The sequence below is a fragment of the Coffea eugenioides genome, unplaced genomic scaffold, assembly GCF_003713205.1.
Source record: "Coffea eugenioides isolate CCC68of unplaced genomic scaffold, Ceug_1.0 ScVebR1_67;HRSCAF=338, whole genome shotgun sequence".
Taxonomy (NCBI): Eukaryota; Viridiplantae; Streptophyta; class Magnoliopsida; order Gentianales; family Rubiaceae; genus Coffea; species Coffea eugenioides.
This window is the reverse complement of record NW_020864540.1, coordinates 55370-64691: the sequence shown is the minus strand read 5'-3', so window position 1 is coordinate 64691 and position 9322 is coordinate 55370. Positions and strand designations below refer to the sequence as shown.

General features: G+C 34.6%; 1 long non-coding RNA gene across 2 annotated transcripts; it reads right to left on the bottom strand.

The window, feature by feature from the left end:
* Positions 1–5839: 5839 nt before the first annotated feature.
* Positions 5840–8427, bottom strand: LOC113758732. Of its 2 annotated transcripts, none has more exons than XR_003466845.1 (3): positions 8378–8427; positions 6689–6766; positions 5840–5942 (listed from the first exon to the last, which is right to left on the bottom strand). It is a non-coding gene; the product is annotated as an uncharacterized LOC113758732 (long non-coding RNA). The 2 variants fall into 2 exon arrangements; XR_003466844.1 differs by having other exon boundaries at positions 8374–8406.
* Between the last annotated feature and the right edge of the window lie 895 nt (positions 8428–9322).

Below are 9322 nucleotides of genomic sequence, written 5' to 3'. Positions count from 1 at the left end.
TAGGGATGGCAATGGGGGCGGGTGCCCGCGGGGGGCTCTCGGGGCGGGGGCGGGGGGGAATTTTTTCCCCCCGTTTAGAAACGGGGCGGGGGAATATACCCCCGCCCCATCCCCCGCCCCGCCACCCGCAAAAACAAAATTATATATATAATTATATATAATATGTAATTTAATTAGTTATAAACTTATGATAATGATAGTATTAGTTAGATGTATTATATAATGTATATTAGTGTATGTAATATAATTGATATTATCAATTATATGAATAATTATACATGTCTACTAATAGAATTTATTAATTAGTTATACTAAATTTACTAATACATTTATACTAAATTTCTAATTACACTTAATAGAATAACATTTTTTTCTCAAAAAAAGCACAAATACAATAATGAATTAGTGATTGCATTTGTACTAAAAGTGAAAACTTGACTATTTTAGTTATATTTATTTCATCATATTGGATTGTATTCAAATAACTTCTGTTTGATTGTTTTTATGAGTTTCAATTGTAAAATTACAATGAATAATAATTTGGTGATGTGTTGATATTTTAGTACTTGATTATTTATTAAAATTAATTATAATAAAATTATATTAACCCCGCGGGTGCCCCCGCGGGGGAAGCGGGGCAAGACGGGGCGGGGGACGGGCGGGGGACGGGGGGAACTAATAGGCAACGGGGCGGGGGGTGGGGGAGGGGTCCCCCGCCCCAACCCCGCCCCATTGCCATCCCTATTAACAACCTATAGGATTTTGAATACTTAATACTACGAATATGTTATAAAACTAATAAAATAAGGTACTATAATATCAAGTGAAATATTGGAGAAAGAAGTAGAGAAAGAAGTGGAGCAATGGAGAGTGATATTCTTATGATTCCAACTAATACAAAAGTTCATTCCAAAGGGTGTCAATGTACCTCTATATATAGGTACTACAAGATTAAAGGAACATCAATCCTATTAAACACCCACTATTACAAGAATATGAAGAAACCTATGAAACGGTTCTTCCACTACATGAATAGATTTATGGATTGTAACTTCTATACATAATGTATCCATAAATCAAGAATTAATCCTCTTGGGAATACAAAGGGACATCCATACTTTTAATTGTTTCATAACACTCCCCCTTGGATGTCCATTACACAAAGAATATGCCTCGTTAAAACCTTACTAGGGAAAAACCCAACGGGACAAAAACCCTAGTGAAGGAAAAAGAGTACACTATTCTTGTGTATTAATTTCTCCCCCTGATGCAAACATCATTTGAGATCTTTTAATCGTCGCATTTCAATATTCTTCGCCAATTGTACTGAGATATGGTACTTCAGGACCAAATATCTCTCCATCTTCCTCTCGTGGTCTAAAAGAATCCTTATTAGGATTTAATGATCTGACGACCATTGGGGTACTTAATGTATGTGTCTTATCTATATAAAACCGCTTTAATACCTTCCGGGTATATGCAGTTTGGTGGACAAAAATTTCACTTTTCAAATGCTCAATTTGTAAATTAAGGTAGAATTTTGTTTTTCCAAAATTCTTGATCTCAAAATCCTTCTTCAAATATTCAACATTATTTTGAATCTCTTCAGGAGTTCCAATCAAATTTAGATCATCAATATACAGCAATTATCACAAAATTTGATCCATTTTTCTTGATAAAAACATATGGACATATTGGATCATTGGTATAACCTTCTTTAGTCAGACATTAATTGAGGCGGTTATACCACATACGTCCAGATTGTTTTAGGTCATACAAAGACCTTAGTAATTTAATAGAATAAATATTTTTAGAATTTGATTTGCATGCTTCAGGCATGTTGAATCCTTCGGGAATTCTCATATAAATATTATTTTCAAGATTCCCATATAAATATGCAGTAACGACGTCCATTAGACGCATATCTAATTTTTCATGTACTGCAAAACTCATAAGATATCTAAATGTGATGGCATCCACTACAGGTGAATACGTTTCATCATAATCAAATCCAGACCTTTGTGAAAATTCTTGGGCTACAAGTCTTGCTTTATACATCACAATTTCTTTTTTCTCATTTCTTTTTATTCTATTAGTTTTACACCTTCAAGTGTTTGGACTACAGGTCCAAAAACTTTTTCTTTTAACCAATAAATCCAATTCAGATTGGATTGTATCTTTCCACTTTGAACAATCATTTCTATACCGACATTCATCAACCGATTTAGATTCATGATCCTCATTAACTTCTATAATATCAAGTGCTATATTTTATTAGGCTCCAATTAAATTTTCTATGATTTTATTCTCTTCAGGAGTTGGCTCTTCAGGAGCAACCTCTTCAAGAGGTTGAATTTTGTCATGACATTTATTTAATCTCCGGAGTTATTTGAAATCAATTTATACCTTATTTAGATAGGCCGGCCTTAAATTTATTTGTAGCACTTGTACATGTCATTCAGGGACATCAATTTTAACCAGAGTATTCCTGCAGGAATAGTTGATTTAATGGCTCTTCTGGAGTCGATAAATATATCTGACAATTGATTTGCAGTTTTCAGCAAATGAATAATTTCTTGAACTTCCAGTTCACGTTATTTTGTATGAGGATCGAGGAAATCTAATTTTTTTTAAATGACTTCCTTTCGGTTGATCTTTTCCTCCCCCTATTATCGGGAATCGTAACTTATCAGAATAAATAAATCATTCAATAGATCACTCATCAATATTTTACGATATTTAATCGTAAAAACTGATTCATACCCGACATAAAAATTAAAATTTTTTTGGAGCCATATATAATATAAAGGGGGTATGTATAAACATTTGTTGGCTCTCAAATATTTTCACTTTCGTTAAATCATGTATTCATTGGGATCAGTAAACTTCTGGTTTACTGCAGGTGATAATTATAAATCAAATGAGAATGAAGACAACTATATCGATAATCATTTCTCTCTCGAATGGTTATTATGATATAATTAACCTTTATCTCAAAACATGATATCTATTGTTGTCTCATTTAATATCTCAATTTGATATCCATTTCAACGGATATTCAAATTCAATAAATTTTTCGAGACATGATAAAAAATAGTACTTTATTCATAATAAACTTTTCTCCTACAGGGAGAAATATAGTAGTGGCTCTTCTGGAGCTTTCAATCACTTATACACTACAACTGATTGTATTTGTCTCTCTCATTGGAATATAGTGTATATAGTAGCACTTATTAATGAGACACATATCATTGTCACCATAATTCTTATGGGACAAATATCATCACCATAATTTTTTTGATCCCAAATATTTAACATTCATTTCTTCTTCAGGAAGAAAAGCTAATTACTATCATAAATTAAATCAAGCATCATACACCTTCAGGGTGTTTAAAGAAATTGGCCATGTGAAGATCCGATTATAATTTTGATTTGTCAAATGTACTTCAGGACATTTATCTTTAGGACCTTTATTTTCTTGTCCTTATCATTATTATCCCACTTCAAGTGGTAATTTTTTCTCTTGTCATGGTAAAATATATATTTACCAAAATCATAGTCATGGCAACAACCATAACTAATAAATTGAAATTTAGTCGGATTCACTTCTGGGAATGGACTAGAATTAGCATGCAATAAGTACAAAATATTTCTCAAAATTTATCTCAATATTACTACTACAAGAGCATATTTGAGAAATATGTAGAAAATATTATTTTCAACTAAAAAATAATTCTAAACATAGCAAAATTGTGTACTTGCACCCATAAGTAAATTTATCATACCAAGTTTTGAAATAATGACCATCTTCTGGTGGTCAAATCTTTTCGTTAAACAACGACCATCTTCAAGTGGTCGAATCTTTTTCTTTAAGTATTTCAAAGGACAAGTAGATCCTCAAATATAATTGATTTTCTATAATAGCATCTCCAAAATTCATTGCATCAGAATATAATTATTTATAACAAATAATTCAAAAAATAAATAAGTAGAATTAAAAGGAGAAATATTACCTCAAAGATGTCAAACAGTATATATTTGTGTTTAGTGATTGTTCAGCAATAAGCACTTGTATTTTGCGATCATTCAAGTGTTAACCATAAGAAATTGAAATAAGTTTATGGGTTAGAGATTTACCTCAATAGGTAGTCAAGAGTTGCTCGAAAAAAAAACCAACAGTTGATTTGACACTAGCAGAATCTTGACAGAGTCTCGTGTTTCACCTTTGCTCAGAAGTAGAGACTCGTGCTGATAACGTGTTATAAAACTAATAAAATAAGGTACTATAATATCAAGTGAAATATTGGAGAAAGAAGTAGAGAAAGAAGTGGAGCAATGGAGAGTGATATTCTTATTATTCCAACTAATACAAAAGTTCATTCCAAAAGGTGTCAATGTACCTCTATATATAGGTACTACAAGATTAAAGGAACATCAATCCTATTAAACACCCACTATTACAAGAATATGAAGAAACCTATGAAACGGTTCTTCCACTACATGAATAGATTTATGGATTGTAACTTCTATACATAATGTATCCATAAATCAAGAATTAATCCTCTTGGGAATACAAAGGGGCATCCATACTTTTAATTGTTTCATAACAGAATAATAGTTGTAGATACATATTTATTAACTACACTAATTGTTGACTTATTGAGATGTTGTCAATTAATTCATAAAATATATGTATTAATCTTTCATATGCTTACAGTGTATGCACCATCATTAATAAATACATAACAACTTATCTAAATTTAGATTTGGATTCCAAATTTTGTTCATGTTCATGTATCTAATCATGAAGTTGTACACACTATCAGTGTATATAATATTTACTCCAAATATAATCCACTCTTTATGGTTAAGGATGATATTACTCCTACCATTTGTAATTACTATATCATCAACACAATACAATGAAAGATATTTACCAAAGGGAAAAATCTACTTTTTGTCCTTAAACTTTGAATTAGGGATACATTTCGTCCCCAAATTTTTAGATGCACTACATTTAGTACATGAATTAATTATTTTGGACCACATTTAATCCAAAAATGATAAAACATTCAATTTGCATGGAGAAGGCTGACGTGACTGTTAATTTTGACTGAGAAATTATTTTTACTTAACAGCCACGTGCCAAACATGTGATTTTCTCCATCCAAATTAAGCAATTTACCCTTTTTAGACTAAATGTGGCAAAAAATAATTAATTCATGTACTATATGTGGTGCGCCTAAAAATTTGGGGACGAAATGTGTGCCTAACTCAAAGTTTAGGAATGAAAAATGAATTTTTCGCTTTACCAACTAAATGGTAACTTTACTATATATTTTATCAATATCTCTATCTGAGATAAACATTAACACAGGATTGTCAGTAGGGAGAGGTGGAGCTCAACCCTAGACCTAAATGTATTGGGTTACGCTCTGTGACGCCCCCACTTCTCCCTAAGGCGAACCAAAGGGTATCCGCGGAACGACTGCCTAGCTCTCGACAGGACTCAAGCAATTCCATTCAACTTATAGCCGGACCACACAATACAAGCCAATAATTTAGATACACTAAATGCGGAAGTATTCAAACTTAATAATAGTCATCCATTCTCCAAACTACACGTCAGAATATAGATTACATTTTGTCCAAAGGGTCACATCACGGGGTACCTATCAGCTTGCCACCCGCACGCGGGCATCCCTTACGGAGAGTTTCGCTTCGTGACTCTTCACGAACGAGAGGCTCGGGGCTTTTCCAGACGAAGGACTTAAGATCCCAACTGTCGGCATATGGCTCTGATACCAACTGTGACAGTTCTCAGGGTCACATTTCCATACCAAAAGTACAATTCCAAAACCAAAGGCATAACCAAAAGTAATAACAAGCCCTAAACAAAAGTACATCAAGAGGGCTTCTCCATTTTACCTCCGAGTTCAAACCTGTTAAGGAAAACAAATCTACAGGGTGAGCAAAACGCTCGTGAGGCCAAGAACACACATGCAACCACATAGTTCAGATAACAAGCCCAATAACAATTCAGGTATTATCTTGCAAGTAATTAATAACACCAATAAACTGTAACCAGAAACAATTCAAGGATATAGAAGCTCTCAGGAGCTAAGTTCCACATTTGCCGACACCGTTTATATATCTTTCCGTGATGACTCTCCGTCAACCGGATTGATATTTTCATATCCGTAGTTCACCACTTACTTCCCATCCGTCCACCATACACCACTTCGGGCCCGCACTACATTTATAAGGCGATACTATACGAGTATGCCAAGCGAGATCTCTCAATAGATCAAGCTTATCATTTGAGTCTCATGGCTCACCGAGGTTCCCGACCAAGCCCATGCCGGCTCGAGTTCCAAGGTCGGCCTATGAGTTTGGGCGTCCCCCATTTGTCATGTAAATGTCGAGGAGATTCACTCCATCGACGTATGCAATCATAGCATACCATTTCATGTATTCAAGCATTTGATAGGTTTAAGCAGACACTTCAAGTCATGTAAACCAAGCAAATCATGTTAAGCATGAGTCATTCGTTTCAAATGAGAACGAGTGCGATCAAGTACACACTCGACTCCATTTTGTCAAAATCAGTTAAGCTAAGCATGAAATCAGGTGAATCAAGCATGAATCAAGACTTTAGGGTTCAAGTAGGCATACACTTGACACTCACCAAGTTATGCAAGCAAGTAAATTGGAGGAAGAGTTCAAACTTCCACAGTAGGGTCCTCTTGGAGGTCCTCGTGCGTGCCTGAGCAAATAATAGTGAATTATCACCCATATCCCAAATATCGAGGAATAATTCGTTCACTAGTATTACTCTAGGAAATTCCGTGAAAATGAACCTCAATTACTCGTAAATCGAGGTTCGAGAGAGGTTTAATAACATTCAACAATATTTAAGTCTTTATCTAGGAAATCGGGGATAAAACGTTTAGATAATATCAAAAGAATAAAGAGTTCTTGAAAAACTCTATTTCCTTGAAAGTTGGAAAATTTTCAGTTTTGTTATGAATCTTTGAAAAATCGTAACTCACTCGGCATAAGTCGAGAATTGGAAAACTTTATACCGTTGAAAACCTCTTAGAAAGTACTGCAAGTTCCTAGAAGACACTTTTCCATGAATCGAAGTGGAAAGTGCTCAAAAATGAGCCTAAAGTTGCTGTTCCAAATCACCCAGGATTGAGCCGGGGTTGGTTTTTCGCTAACTTTGAAAATTCGGCAGAATTCACTCGTTGCAAACCAGCCCTTGAAATTTATAGATCAATTAGAGGTGCAAGTAAGGTTTAGGTCAGAACAAACGGATCAAGAATCGGAGTTTCGAGCACCAAGATATGGTAGCTCAAAGTTGGGAAAAATTCAAGACTGTTACAAAATTTCCAGATTTGGTTCCAACTTTGGACCTTTAGTTAAGTGCCGAAACGGACTTGGATTGACACCAAATTTTTCAGTATAATACTTCCATATGAAGGTTATCTCTCTATCAAATTTCACGGAAAAATACCCTCGGGAGGGGGGTCATTCAATCAACCAAAGTTTGGAAAAATTCTTAAGGCAATCTGTCCAAATCTAAGATTTTCAAAACGAGCAGTCGCCGTATTTTGATCATAACTCTCTCAATTTTAACTCGGAATTGGGAATGGTTGATAGTGTTAGAAAATAAATTCATAGGGCTACAACTTCACAGAAGCAATCGTTTCAAGTTTCAGCATGCAACTGGTTCAAAATCAAGGCTCAAGTTGCAGCATTATCAAATCATTTCGGCAGAACGGAGAAACAGGACAGCCGACTTCAGATGAATGGTGTGGCTCACACACATAAAACCAGGACGTGCATTATACACCGATAAAAACATGGAAACGTCTAGTTTCAAATGCCGCTAACGGCACCTGATTTCGACGTCGGAGTACGGAGTTATGGATGAAATACAACCACTGGTCTGGATTACGGCGAAACCGTTTTCCAGTTTACTAGTTTTTGAAATAAATTCGTTTGAGCAACCAAAACTCAATATTTTTCAACGAAATTTTGTACACAACTTCTACAACATGTAAACTACACAATCAAGCCATTAAATCCTCAATTTCTGCAATAAAATGACCGAACAGAGCAGGGGCAAAATGGTCAAGTTTGGCCCTTGCTCTCTACGTGAGTTTCCTGCAGTTTTTCTTCAACGAAACACTAACTTAAACACTAATCCGTCATCATAAACTTCATCAAGCACAGAATCAGCAACAACCCAAGAGTGGGAATTCATAGAGCCCACTTTTTCCAACAATACAAGCTACTAAAGTAAAGATTCCAACTCAAATGCGTAAATCAAACACCATAAACAAGTTTAAGAAGTTAGATGGCTACCTACTTTGATGGCTGTTCAAATCAGAAAATTTCGGTCCCTATGAAGCCTGAAGACAGTCGTGAAACTCCTCCCTTTTCCAGCCTAAGTTGTTGTCCAAGTGAAAAGCTAAACGAATGTGAAGTTTGGTGAGAATCTATGGAAGTTTTGGTAGGAATTTGGTTGAGTTTTAGAAGAAAAGAAATGGTGACTTTGGTTGTTCCTTTGCTGCAGTCTAGCCGGCCATTGTAGCAGAGAAAAGGAAATGAATTTCGGCTCTGTAGCCTTTGCGTACAAAAGACGCTTGACGTCAAATCCTTTGATACGTCAAATCAATTTTTAACTAGTACCCTACGCGCGCGTTTTGTATCCGATTTCTCTTACGTTTGTTGCACTAGTGCACTAAACCTCTAGGGCCCTTACATTCATATAAATACTATTCATTCTTAATTGTCCCAAAATAATGGTCCAAAGTCCCTCAATTAAGCGCGCACGTGAAAACACGTATTTCTAATTTAGGCGTAATAAAAATTAAAACCTTTGAAAAATTCTTATAACGATCGTACCACTAGTTATTACTTGTGTGTTTAAATCTAAAATTGTCTATTTTAGGTCCATTGTATAGGTCTTAAATTTTTAGCTTATTGTAATCCCAATTGGCTAAAGTGTTTGGACACGTTTTCACCTTTTCACTAAACAAGCTTATAAGAAAATAATTTTTGAAACGAGACACTTTAAAAAAATATAACGAAGCTATAAAACAATGTACTTAGGTCTAATAGGCTAGAAAATATTATTCGTGGCAAAAATCCAAATAAATAATTATTTTAGCCAAAATTAGGGATTTTAAAATAATGGAATTTTACGAGTACTCACGTGAATTGAGTATAAATTCCTCCATTAACCTTTCTTAATCTATTATTGATCGTTCTTAATTCTCCAATATTAATACACTCCCGATTCAAGTATAGC